Source organism: Eutrema salsugineum, unplaced genomic scaffold (assembly GCF_000478725.1).
Source record: "Eutrema salsugineum unplaced genomic scaffold, Eutsalg1_0 scaffold_4, whole genome shotgun sequence".
In the NCBI taxonomy this organism is placed as follows: Eukaryota; Viridiplantae; Streptophyta; class Magnoliopsida; order Brassicales; family Brassicaceae; genus Eutrema; species Eutrema salsugineum.
This window is the reverse complement of record NW_006256686.1, coordinates 14,314,943-14,327,361: the sequence shown is the minus strand read 5'-3', so window position 1 is coordinate 14,327,361 and position 12,419 is coordinate 14,314,943. Positions and strand designations below refer to the sequence as shown.

General features: G+C 44.1%; 1 non-coding gene across 1 annotated transcript; it reads right to left on the bottom strand.

Annotated features, from left to right (window-relative positions):
* Positions 1–753: 753 nt before the first annotated feature.
* On the bottom strand, positions 754–860 carry LOC112084998. The gene has a single exon (XR_002898643.1). It is a non-coding gene; the product is annotated as a small nucleolar RNA R71 (small nucleolar RNA).
* Positions 861–12,419: the final 11,559 nt, after the last annotated feature.

Here is a 12,419-nt window from a genome sequence, read left to right as displayed (position 1 = left end):
ATGAACACCAGGTCCAGATCAAGAAGCTGCGGTCCTCCTTTTCCTCTAAACGATAACATCAACCTTCTGGTACCAAGGAGGAGAAGAGACAGACGTGGTAGACAACTTGATCAGACTGAGATGGCAGACCAAGCAGATCACGGGGTAGATATACAACAACCAGTTCAGGAGCAACAAGCTCAAGGTCAGGGAGCTGGTGTTGGAATTGGTCAGGGGTTTCACCAAGGAAATGTTCAGCAGGAACAGGTGCACCACCAACAAGCCTATGTCCACCAGGGACAAGCTCAGGCTCATCAACAGAGGCATCAGGCCAATGTTCAACAAAGACACCAGGTGCACCACCAACCCCACCCTTTCCAACCACAACAAAGAAGATATGAGCAACCCCAAATATATGTTGGCGAGAATGACAGGGCCAATGCTCATCAGTATGGAGCTGGTATTCAGGCACCACCTGTGCAGAACAACAACTTTGAAGTGAAAGCATCATTGCTGAATATGGTCCAGAACTCAAAGTTCCATGGGTTAGCAATGGAAGATCCCTTGGAACACTTGGACCAATTTGATAAGGTGTGTGATCTGACCAAAATTAATGGAGTTTCAGAAGACAGCTTTAAGCTAAGACTATTCCCATTCAGTCTTGGTGACAAAGCTCATCAATGGGAGAAGAATCTTCCAAGAGGCTCCATTCAAACCTGGGAGCAATGCAAGCAAGCCTTCTTATCTAAGTTCTTCTCCACCTCAAGAACTGCAAAACTGAGAAACCAAATCTCTAGCTTCACTCAGCACAGCAATGAAAGTTTTGGTGAAGCATATGAGAGATTCAGGAGCTACACAAACCAATGCCCACACCATGGGTTTAGTGAGGCTTCTCTTCTCAGCACACTGTATAGGGGAGCTCTTCCCAAGATTAGAAACCAGCTGGATACTGCTTCCAATGGGAACTTTCTGGGTAAAGAGATACATGCTGCTTTAGAGCTAGTGGAGAACTTAGCATTGAGCAATGATACTTATGGTGAAGACTATGACAGATCAAATAGGTCTGAAGGTTCAAGCTCAGAACAAAGGCTCACCAGAGAAGTTAAGGAGTTGAGGAGTGAATTAGACAAGCTGAAATTCACCACTCAGAAGCCAATACATTATGTTGGAGAGTATGAGGAACCTTCTCAAATCTTTGAGAACATAAGTGAAGAAGGTCTTACCCAAGAGGAGCTCAACTACATTGGAAATCAGAGGTTCCAAAGATACCAGTATGGTAATGCCAATCCAAACCTCTCTTACAGGAACACCAATGTAGCTAACCCACAAGACCAGGTCTACCCCAATTCTCAAGCTCCAAAGAACTATGCTCCCAAGAACAACTTTCAAGGGTCATTCCAACCCAAGAATCAATTTGGTCAGAATCAGGGTTTTGGCCAGCAACAACAACCATTTCAGGGCACCGGTTACACTTCACAGCAACCAAAGGCACCACCAGGGTTTGGTCCACCACAGTTCCAACAGCAGGCGCCGGTTCAACAACAGTTTCAGCCACCAATGGTTCAACAGCAGCCACAGATGGGTACAGATATGGTTAGTATTCTGCAACAACTACTTCAGGGTCAACAGACTATGCAGCAGGAAATCAAGGAACTGAAGCAAAACCAAGCATCAAGCTCAAGGAACCAAGGTCACCTACCTGGAAAACCAGAACCCAACCCCAAGGAATATGCTAAAGCCATTACACTGAGGAGTGGCAAGGAGTTACCTGGTATTGAGAACAACAAAGTGATCATTGAGGACAATGATCAACCTGAGGGGGAGGCAGCCTTAAAGGATGATCAAGTTGCTGAGAAACCAAGGTCAGAAAAGGGTAAAGAGGTAGCAAAGGAACCAGAACCAGAGAAGAAGTATGTGCCACCACCTCCATACCAACCCAAGCTCCCATTTCCAGGGAGATTTAAGAAGCAACTAGTGGACAAGGCAAGAGCTGTATTTGAGAAGGCACTCAAAGAGACACCACTCACAATGCCTCTCATTGATGCATTCTTAATGATGCCAAAGATGGGGAAGTTCTTGAAGGATGCTATTCTGAACAAGACAAAAGAGCTTCAAGGCATGGTAGTACTAAGTCATGAATGCAGTGCTATCATTCAGAAGAAGTCCATTCCAAGGAAGTTAACTGATCCAGGGAGCTTCACACTCCCTTGTGCCATTGGACCTCTTCTATTCTCTGGATGTCTTTGTGATTTAGGAGCATCAGTCAGCTTGATGCCATTCTCCATAGCTAAGAAGTTGGGCTTTAGAGTTTTCAAACCCTCAAAGATTTCTCTTATCCTTGCAGATAGATCAGTTAGATTGCCTGTTGGTATGTTGGAAGATCTACCTGTCAAGATAGGTGGTTTTGAGGTCCCAACAGATTTTGTTGTGCTGGAGATGGATGAAGAGCCAGTAGATCCCCTTATCTTGGGCAGGCCATTCTTAGCCACTGCAGGAGCTATTATTGATGTGAGAGGTGGGATAATAGAGCTTCAACTTGGGTCTGAAAAGCTCAAGTTTGATGTGAATGAGATGATGAAGAAGCCCACCATTGAAGGTCAATGTTTCTATGTAGAGACAATGGATCAGTTGGCTGATGAGTTGCTTGAGGAGCTGAACACAGAGGATCCTCTTCAAGCTACTCTGACTCAAGAACAAGGAGACAATGGGCTCTTGGCTGAAGCAAGTGAAGGGTATAAGCTGTATCTGGACAATGCAAGAGAGCTGGGTCCTGAAACAAGGTTTGTGGAGCTGGAACAGAATGGCACTGAGGTTTTTGCAATCCAAGAATCAGTCACCAGCCAAAGCAGCTTGGACCAGGACTGGAATGAAGCTGATGCACCCTCTGTTGAGCTCAAACCTCTACCAACAGGGCTCAGGTATGCTTTCTTAGGCTTAAACTCCACATATCCTGTCATCATCAATGATAGCCTATTAGAGGACCAAGAGAGTGCATTGCTGAATGAAATAAGAAAGTTCAGGAGAGCCATAGGGTATTCTTTGGCTGACATTAGAGGGATCTCTCCTGACATCTGCACCCATAGGATCCACCTAGAGGACCAATCTATGTCCTCTATTGAGCAGTAGACTTAACCCCAACCTTAGGGAAGTGGTTAAGAAGGAGATACTAAAGCTTCTTGAGGCAGGGATAATTTACCCAATCTCTGACTCAAGATGGGTATCTCCTGTTCATGTTGTGCCCAAGAAAGGTGGGATCACAGTGGTGAAAAACGATAAGGATGAACTCATAGCTCAAAGAACCATAACTGGCCACCGCATGTGCATTGACTATAGGAAATTGAATTCTGCTTCTAGAAAAGATCATTTTCCTTTACCATTCATTGATCAAATGCTTGAAAGGTTAGCTAATCATCCTTATTTTTGTTTTCTCGATGGGTACTCTGGATTTTTCCAGATTCCCATAGATCCAAGAGATCAAGAGAAAACAACATTCACATGCCCTTATGGCACTTATGCTTATAGGAGAATGCCTTTCGGTTTATGTAATGCACCGGCTACTTTTCAAAGGTGTATGATGCACATTTTCTCTGACATTATTGAAGAGAAAGTTGAGGTGTTCATGGATGACTTTAGTGTCTATGGCTCCTCCTTCTCGGATTGTCTCTCTAATTTGACACAGGTGTTGGAGAGATGTGAGCAACACAGCTTGGTGCTGAACTGGGAGAAGTGTCATTTCATGGTGCAAGAAGGGATAGTTCTTGGGCACAAGATCTCTGAAAAGGGCATTGAGGTTGATAAGGCAAAGGTGGAGGTTATGGTGAATCTGCAAACCCCCACTTCAGTTAAAGAGATAAGGAGCTTCCTGGGTCATGCAGGGTTTTATAGAAGATTCATAAAGGACTTCTCAAGGATTGCCAGGCCCTTAACAAGACTGTTGTGCAAGGAGGTGGATTTCATTTTTGATGCTGAATGTGAAGAAGCCTTTAAGTTGATCAAGGAGGCATTGGTTAGTGCACCAATAGTTCAGGCACCAGACTGGTCCCTACCTTTTGAGGTCATGACAGATGCTTCTGACTTTGCTGTTGGAGCAGTACTTGGACAAAAGAAAGACAAGAAGCTGCATGTGATCTACTATGCCAGTAGAACACTTGACTCTGCCCAAGAGAAGTATGCTACAACAGAAAAGGAAATGCTGGCAATAGTTTTTGCCTTTGACAAGTTCAGAAGCTACCTGGTGGGATCAAAGGTCATTGTGTATACTGATCATGCAGCCCTTAGGTATTTGATGACCAAGAAAGATGCCAAGCCAAGGCTGTTGAGATGGGTTCTATTGCTCCAAGAGTTTGATATGGAAGTGCTTGATAAAAAGGGGATTGAGAATGGTGCTGCAGACCATCTCTCAAGGCTGAGGATTGAAGAAAAGGTCCCCATAGATGATGCTTTGCCTGAAGAGTCTCTCATGGTGCTCCATTCCTACTTGGAATTTGAGGAAGTAGAAAGCATTCAAGAAAGGAGGATGCCTTGGTTTGCAGATATAGTGAACTATCTTGCATGTGGGGTGGAGCCTCCTGAATTGGATGCTTACAAGAGGAAAAAGTTCTTCAGAGATGTCCAGAGATACTATTGGGATGAGCCCTACCTCTATGTTCTGAACAAGGATCAGTTATACAGAAGATGTCTTGCTGAAGAGGAGATGCAACCTGTGTTGCAGGAATGTCATGGTTCTGCTTTTGGAGGTCACATGGGGGCATTCAAAACTGTAGCAAAGGTTCTTCAAAGTGGGTTCTGGTGGCCTACAATGTTCAAAGATGCCCAGTTGGTGGTTGCAGCTTGTGATGCCTGTCAGAGGCATGGGAATATATCTAAAAGAAGTGAGATGCCTCAGAACCCCATTCTAGAAGTGGAGATCTTTGATTGTTGGGGGATTGACTTTATGGGACCTTTCATTTCATCCTTTGGAAATCAATACATACTTGTTGCTGTGGACTATGTGTCCAAATGGGTTGAGGCCATTGCTTCCCCTACCAATGACTCCAAGGTTGTAGTCAAGCTGTTTAAGAGCATCATATTTCCAAGGTTTGGAGTTCCAAGGGTTGTCATTTCTGATGGAGGATCCCACTTTTTGAACAAGACTCTGGAAGGTTTATTGAGAAAGCATGGAGTTAAACACAAGATAGCTACTCCATATCATCCCCAAACTAGTGGCCAAGTGGAGGTATCTAATAGACAAATCAAGGCCATTCTGGAAAGGACTGTCAGCTCAACCAGAACAGATTGGAGCAAAAGGCTGGATGATGCATTATGGGCTTACAGGACTGCCTTTAAAACTCCAATTGGAACATCACCATTCAGTCTGCTATATGGGAAGAGCTGCCACCTTCCTGTGGAGTTGGAGTACAAAGCTATGTGGGCTGTGAAGTTTCTAAACTTTGATATCAAGACAGCTCAGGAGAAAAGAATCATGCAACTCCATGAGCTTGAGGAGATTAGGCTTGAGGCTTTTGAAAGCTCAAAGATCTATAAGGAGAAGACCAAAGTCCTGCATGACCAAAAGATTTTAAAGAGAGAGTTCAAGTGTGGTGATTTGGTCTTGCTTTTCAACTCCAGACTTAAGTTGTTTCCAGGAAAGCTTAAGTCTAGGTGGTCTGGACCTTTCAAAGTTCTTGAAGTGAGGCCTTATGGTGCCATTGTCTTGGAAGGGAAAAATGGTCAGGAATTTGTGGTGAATGGACAGAGAGTCAAGCATTACTTAGTTTCACAAGGGAAAGAGGAAGCTACATCAGTTCCTCTTCTTGATCCACCAACCTGTTAACCAGGTTCTCAAAGTCAAACTTAGAGACTTTAAACAAAGTGCTCTTGGGAGACACCCCAAGCTTATCTTTGTACATAGTTCTTCTAATTTCTTCTCTTTTCTTTTATGTTTTAGAACTTTCTGATGGGTTTTGTGAGTTGGTCTCAGGTACTAAGTGATCTTTGGAGGACATAGCTCAGTGATGAATGGAAAGAAGCATGTGAGAGAGCTGAGAGAAGTGTTTAAGGCCAGAAAAACGTTTAAGTCCCAAAAGCTGCGGCCTAGGAGTGCGGGTCAGAAGAGAAGAGCCCAGGCCGCAGCAAGGTTCGGAATTTACTCCGGCCTGGGCGTGCGACCTGGAAAGAGGAAGGCCGAGCCGCACAGAAAGAAGAAGGCCCGAAACGTTTAAGTCCCATTTACTGCGGGATGGTTGCGCGGGTCAGAAGAGAGGGAGCTAGGCCGCACGACTATTCGGAATTTACTCCGGCCTGGGCGTGCGACCTAGGAGCGTAGACGCTGAGCCGCACCAAAAAGAAGAAGGCCGAGGGTTCTAAGTGTTAAACCGTGCGACCTGGTGCTGCGGCCTGAAACCCAAGGAGTCTAAGTCGCACGATCGTTCGGAATTTACTGCGGGATGGTTATGCGGCTCAGAAGAACGATGGCCAGGCCGCACAGAAAGAAGGGAAACCCAAAATGCCCAAGTCCCAGAAGCTGCGGGATAGGAGTGCGGGTCAGAAGAACGATGGCCAGGCCGCACAGAAAGGAAGGAAACCCAAAGAGTTTAAGTCCCAAAACCTGCGAGATGGTTGTGCGGGTCAGAAGAAAGGATGGCCAGGCCGCAGCAAAATTATTTCCGGTTCTACACCGAGACGGTCACACGGCTCGATCCCGACAGTTCCCGGGCGCATAAAAGAGAGAAAGGAAGCCGGTCAATGAGAAAAGGATGGGTCAAAGCCTTGACTGGTCAAAATAAATCTATTGACCACCAGTACAAAGGCTTGACCCTACCCCACACTCTCTCTTCCTCACTACAAACACGAGTTTGCAACTCTCTCTCTCATTTCTCTCCATTGTTTTCACCATATCTCTCTCATTTCTCCACCAAAATTGTTGATTCAAAGTGCTCTGAGCTCGTTTTTGAGTTGTTAACATCATCCTGATTGCATTTCGAACTTGTTGCATCTTAATCCCAAGGTATTTCGCCCTGTTGAAACTCATCTCTTTCCATGTTCTTCAATGGTGATTTTTGAACTTTAAGGTGTGGAATCGATTTTGATAGGTTGTTTTAGACCTTGGGATTATTTTTATAAATGCTAGGGTGATAGATAATCTTGGAAAACAGAGCACTTTGTTGGAAACTACTTGTTCTTGAGTTTTGAAAATTGTTGCAAGTAATTCATGAAGAAATCGATTTTTTTTTTTTTTAAAAAAATTGTTGCACTGCTTTGCACTCTTGTTTCTGCATTGCTATGAATTTATTTGATTGATTCTTGGCTTCAGAAACTTGTTCATGTGCTGTTGATATCGGTTTCTTGCAACAATTGTTTTCAAAATTTTGAAGACTTTTGTGAGGCTTAACCTTGTACTAACAATATTTTTGAGAATCTCTTGGCAGATGACTGAAAGAACCAACTCTTTGGCCAAGAAGAAGGGCCCTGCATCAAAGGGCAAAGGTTTGGCCTCAGGAACTTCAAAGCCAAGAGACAAGGGTCAAGGTGCAAAGAATACCACAAAGCAAGGAAAGTGTGATCCAGCGCCAAAAAGGACAAGGCCTGAAGGAAGAGCTTTGGTGGTTGCTTCTGGCTCCAAGAAAAAGGGGAAACAGTTGGCTGTGGTATCTGAGAGTGAACAGACTGAAAGTGACTCCGGCAGCTCAGCTGGTGGTTCCCAAGGCACCAATGAAGAGGGATCAAAGAAGTTCAAGAAAACTGAACCAGAAACACCTGATTATCTGGCTAAGTTTCAGCAGATAGAGATCCAGCAAGGGAGATTCCCTGATTTGGACTTTCTGAAGAAGATTGGCCTCATGAAGATGTCAAGACTTTGCTTGGGAACATGGGTGTTGAGTCACTTTTGGAGATGAGAGAAATCGCTTATGAGCAAGAGTCCCAAGAGTTCTTGGCCTCCTTTGAAGCTTTCATTTACTACCCAAGGGATTCAAGAATCATTCAAGGAGATGGGCTTGGACATGTGGAGTTTACTGTGAAAGGGAAGGAATATTCAGTGTCATTCAGAGAATTGAGTAAGATCTTTGGGTTTTCAGCACCTAGAAATGAATTTCTCTCCAACTCGGTCAATCTCAGAAAAGATGAGATCCAACTTCTATGGAGATCAATTGCTTCTGGGAAGTACACAGCTGGAACAGCTAAGGCCTCTTGGATAAGGAATCCAGTTCTGAGATATGTACACAAGATTCTCTCTCACAGCTTCTACTTCAAGATTGATGTTGGAAGAGTTCACAAAGGAGATCTGCTGCTTCTGGGTGTAGGGCTGAGGCCGCTGATGCCAACACATGAAGATGGGGAACCCTATGTAGGGTATGAATACCCACTTTGCCTTGCATCTCAATTAGCAAGGTCTTTGATGTTCTACAAAAAGTGCATGTGGGATTCTACAAACAAAGATGCAAAGCTGACCCATGGATGGGTGGTAACAAAGATCTTGAAAGCCATGGGGTATAGATTCAAGGAGAACAAGGCAAAGTTTGATCTGATTAATGAAGCACATTTGTGTAGGATTGGCTTTCTCCAAGGAAGAGTGGGTACCAAGGCAGTCTACAACTTCAAGACACTCATCAGTGAGCCAGCCCAAGTTCTCCTACCCAATCCCTCCATCACCACAGTCCAAGTTAAAAGGAACATTCACTTCTTCTTGCTGAAGGAAGAGCTGTACAATGTCCAAACTGATCCACCAATCCTCACATACAGGCAAGCTTGCAGAGAAGAAGCCTCCAAGGGAAAGAAAGCAACCGCTGAAGACGCTACCACAAGTGCAGCTGGTGCTCACGATGCTGATCTGCCTCCACCTCAAAAACGTTTTGGTGGAAACAGATATCACTTTGATGATTACAACTGGGAGGAACCAGGCACTTCAGGGTTCAGAGCTCAACAGAAGATTGGTATTCTCCAACAATGGTGCAAGTACCAAGACAAAACCATCCACAAGATGGCCAAGTGCATCAAGGAGATGAAGAAGAGGATCAAGAAGCTTGAAAACCCTTGCAAAGGTGGGGCTCCAGCACCAGTTTCACCAAGAAACAGAGAGGAAGTTGGGGAGAGTTCCATGAACTGCACAGCCTTGGTCGCATATGGAACCACTTGGGTAGATCTTGACGACGGGAGTGATGAAGCCAGCCACCATTCTTGGGAAACACCGTCAGGCCACACATCGAACCCCTCCTACTCATTGGGGTCTGATTTCAACAGCCACTAGGTAACACTCAAAACCTTGTAAATAGCATGTAGACTTTCTTTTCCTTTTGCATTTTGCTTGTTTGCTTTGGTTTCACTTCTTTCTCATACTTTTATAACACAAGGGACTGTGTTATTTAAGTGTGGGGGAGGAGTTTCATCCTTTACTAACCATGTTTTCTATTTTCTCATTTTACACTTTGAGTCTTGAGTCACATTCTAGTTGCATAGTCATCTAAGTGCATATAAAAACCAAAAAAATGGAAAAATCTGAAAAATTTTCACAAAAAAATGATCATGTAGTTGCATTCTCATTTTTAGGATTGAGTCTAGATTGCATTTGCATATAGGTTGCATCTTGCAAGGAGTAATGATAGGTTTTCTAGAGAGTACATCACTTTGAGAACTTGAATTGAATATGCTTGTGAATCTTTTTCTATGCTTGCAAAGTCTGAAATGATTTGAATCTGAGAAGCAAGTTTGAATTAAACTCAACTCTAATTAAGTGGGAACCTTGAACTTGACTTGAAAATATCTTGTGATGCATTGTTTGAAAAAGCTTGTGGATACCAATATACATACTTGAGCTAGAACCACTGTTTTTACCACTCTTTTCCTTAGCTCAAGTAACTGAATCCACATCATGGATCAGTTCCCATACCCTGAACCCATCCTTCTTTTAAGCCAATGTTTGTGTGAGAATTGAAAGGCCACCTTGGGTCAAACTTAGCAGAAAGTGTTAGGTTTAGAGCGACAAGGGCAGGTCTCATTGAGTGCTGTGTTCCAACATCAAGGAACTGAGAGTTTTGGCGAGGAATAAGTGTGGGGGAAAAGACTTTTTGGTGAGTGGAAAAAGGTGAGATGAGTGGAAAGAGAGAGTGAAAATAACTAGGGGAATGAAAGAAAAAGAAGTCAGTCTTGGTGTTTTGAGAAAGTGAGCTCTGGTTTGTTGAAAAGAAAAATCTAGCCTCTAAGTGAAAAAGAAAGAAAAGAAGCCAAAAGCTCAAATGTATTGATAAGAAAGAAAGAAGAGGCTAGAAGTTGTAAAAGAAAAAGAGCTGTGTAAAGTTTGAGTTCCAAGACTTGAGAGTGAAAGTGAAGAACAAATCCCCTAGTGAGAGAAAAATGAGTGTGAAAAGTGAGGTCTTTGAGCAAGAGAGGAAGCTTTGAGTAGAGGGTGGGGAGTGATGAGTCTTTGCCCTTGTATGCATAGGTTGCTTTTTACCTTTAGCATTCTGCCAAAGTTTGATCATTCATAGAGAGATCCCTTTGCTGCATTTAACCCACTTGAACACTGATGAGATCATTTTAATCTCATAGCCTCTCCCTAGCCAAGCCAGCTTGTTTAAACCTTGCATCATGAGATCCACCTGATAAAAGCTTAATGAATGTGAAAGAGTTGAGAGAGAGAAGAACTTGTGGAGATTCCTTGCTGAGTTGACATATATCTGAGTATGGCTTTGCATTGCATAATTGAGCATGAACTTGAATTCTCATTGTGATCACTTCTCTCAAAAAGAAAATGTGAACTCCCATTGCATACAACCTCTTTCTCTCATTTGCTCTTTTTGCTTGAGGACAAGCAAAGGACAAGTGTGGGGGAGTTGATATGTTCATAATTTGCATCATTTAGGTTGCATAAATCATTCCAAATCATGTTCTATTTCATGTATTTTAGGTCCTTAGGGTTTGTTTTAGAACTTAGGAGATGCATTAGGTCCCAATGAGTCTTTGCATGTTTTGAGTGTCTATCAGGTGATTATGGAGCTGAAAAGATGAATCCAGGAGGTGGAATGGTGAGCAGGGCTTGAAAAAGTGGAAAACTTGAGTCTATGGAGGTTATCGGCCATTCTCGCTGGCCAGGAAAGTTTTACCGGCCATTTTCATGTACCGCGGGAAGCTTTACCGGCCATTTTCACGTACCGCGAATTAAGTATATCGGCCAAAATCTCCGGGTGCGAACGAGTCTCAGAAATCACCTGTCCGGGGAGCCTTCCGGTCCGATTCAGATGGCGGGTCCTTCATAGAAGTTGGAGAGCATTGAAGCACGGTCTCATAGCAATTGGAATCGTAGAATTCGGACGCGTGAGCAGAGAGATAAGCTCGTCGGAAGAAACCCCTGTCTCGCAGGTATTCCGGACCGAGCAGATCAGTTCTGAAGGATGCGAAGGACGGTGCACTTCCAGGCCGATTCAGCTTCCGGGTCCTTCATGAGAATCAGAGACATTTGAGTTTTCTTTCCAGAACGTCCAAGAGCATTCAATTCGGATCTATGAGCAGGAAGATACGGCCTCCGGAATGGACACATGTCTAGACGCCTCTCTCTGGTCGTATACATGCACTGCAAAGATGTGCCCTCCAGGAAGCCTTCCACCTCCCAAGCACTGAAACTTCCTTCACAAAAGTTGGAGATAAATGAGTCCTCTGTCTTCTGCAACCGAAATCATTCAATTCGGACAAGTATCACAGGAGTTACACTCTCCGGAATGCGAAGTGATCTAAGCTGCTCTGGATGCTGCGAGATGGTCTTGCGACTTGGTTAACCCGCAGGCCTGAAGATGAACGCCTGAATGCTGATGCTGCGAGTTGAAATGTGCGGGTAAACTATCACTGGAAGAGGTCTGGAGCTCCCGAGCAAGAGAAATGCTAAGTCCACAATCGTGCGACTTAGGCATGCGAGTCATCCGCGCCTGGATCTATGCCGCACGATCACTCGGAATTCACTCCGACTTGAGCCTGCGACCTAAATGCAATAGAGACCAACCCGCACAGTTTCTACATCCCCCAGAAACCGGCTCAGCCCTGCGAGTTGGAGAGGAAGGAGACCATGCCGCAGAAACACTCGCAATTTACTCCTAGATAGGCGTGCGGCTCCGACAAGGCGATTCAAGCCTCACAAGACAAGTCTTCATCTACTGCGACTTAGGTGTGCGGCCTGGGACATACTGAACCGACCCGCAGCTTTTCCCACTTTATCCATTAAAGCCGGGTCAGGACCCGGTTTGTTCCGGGCTGACCCGGTTCGTTTTTAAGAAGGTATAAATACTTTTTAGGGTTTTTTGGGGGAAGAACTAAGTTTTATTCCCTTTGTCTCTTGCCTCTTTGGTGAAAAGACTCCATTAAGAAGAGAAATATCTATTTTTTTGAGTGTTTAATCAAGAGAGTTTTAAGAGATCTGGGTGTTTAAAGCTGTTTTCTTTTGAATCTATCATCTCCATCTCCATTTCTCATCATTAATC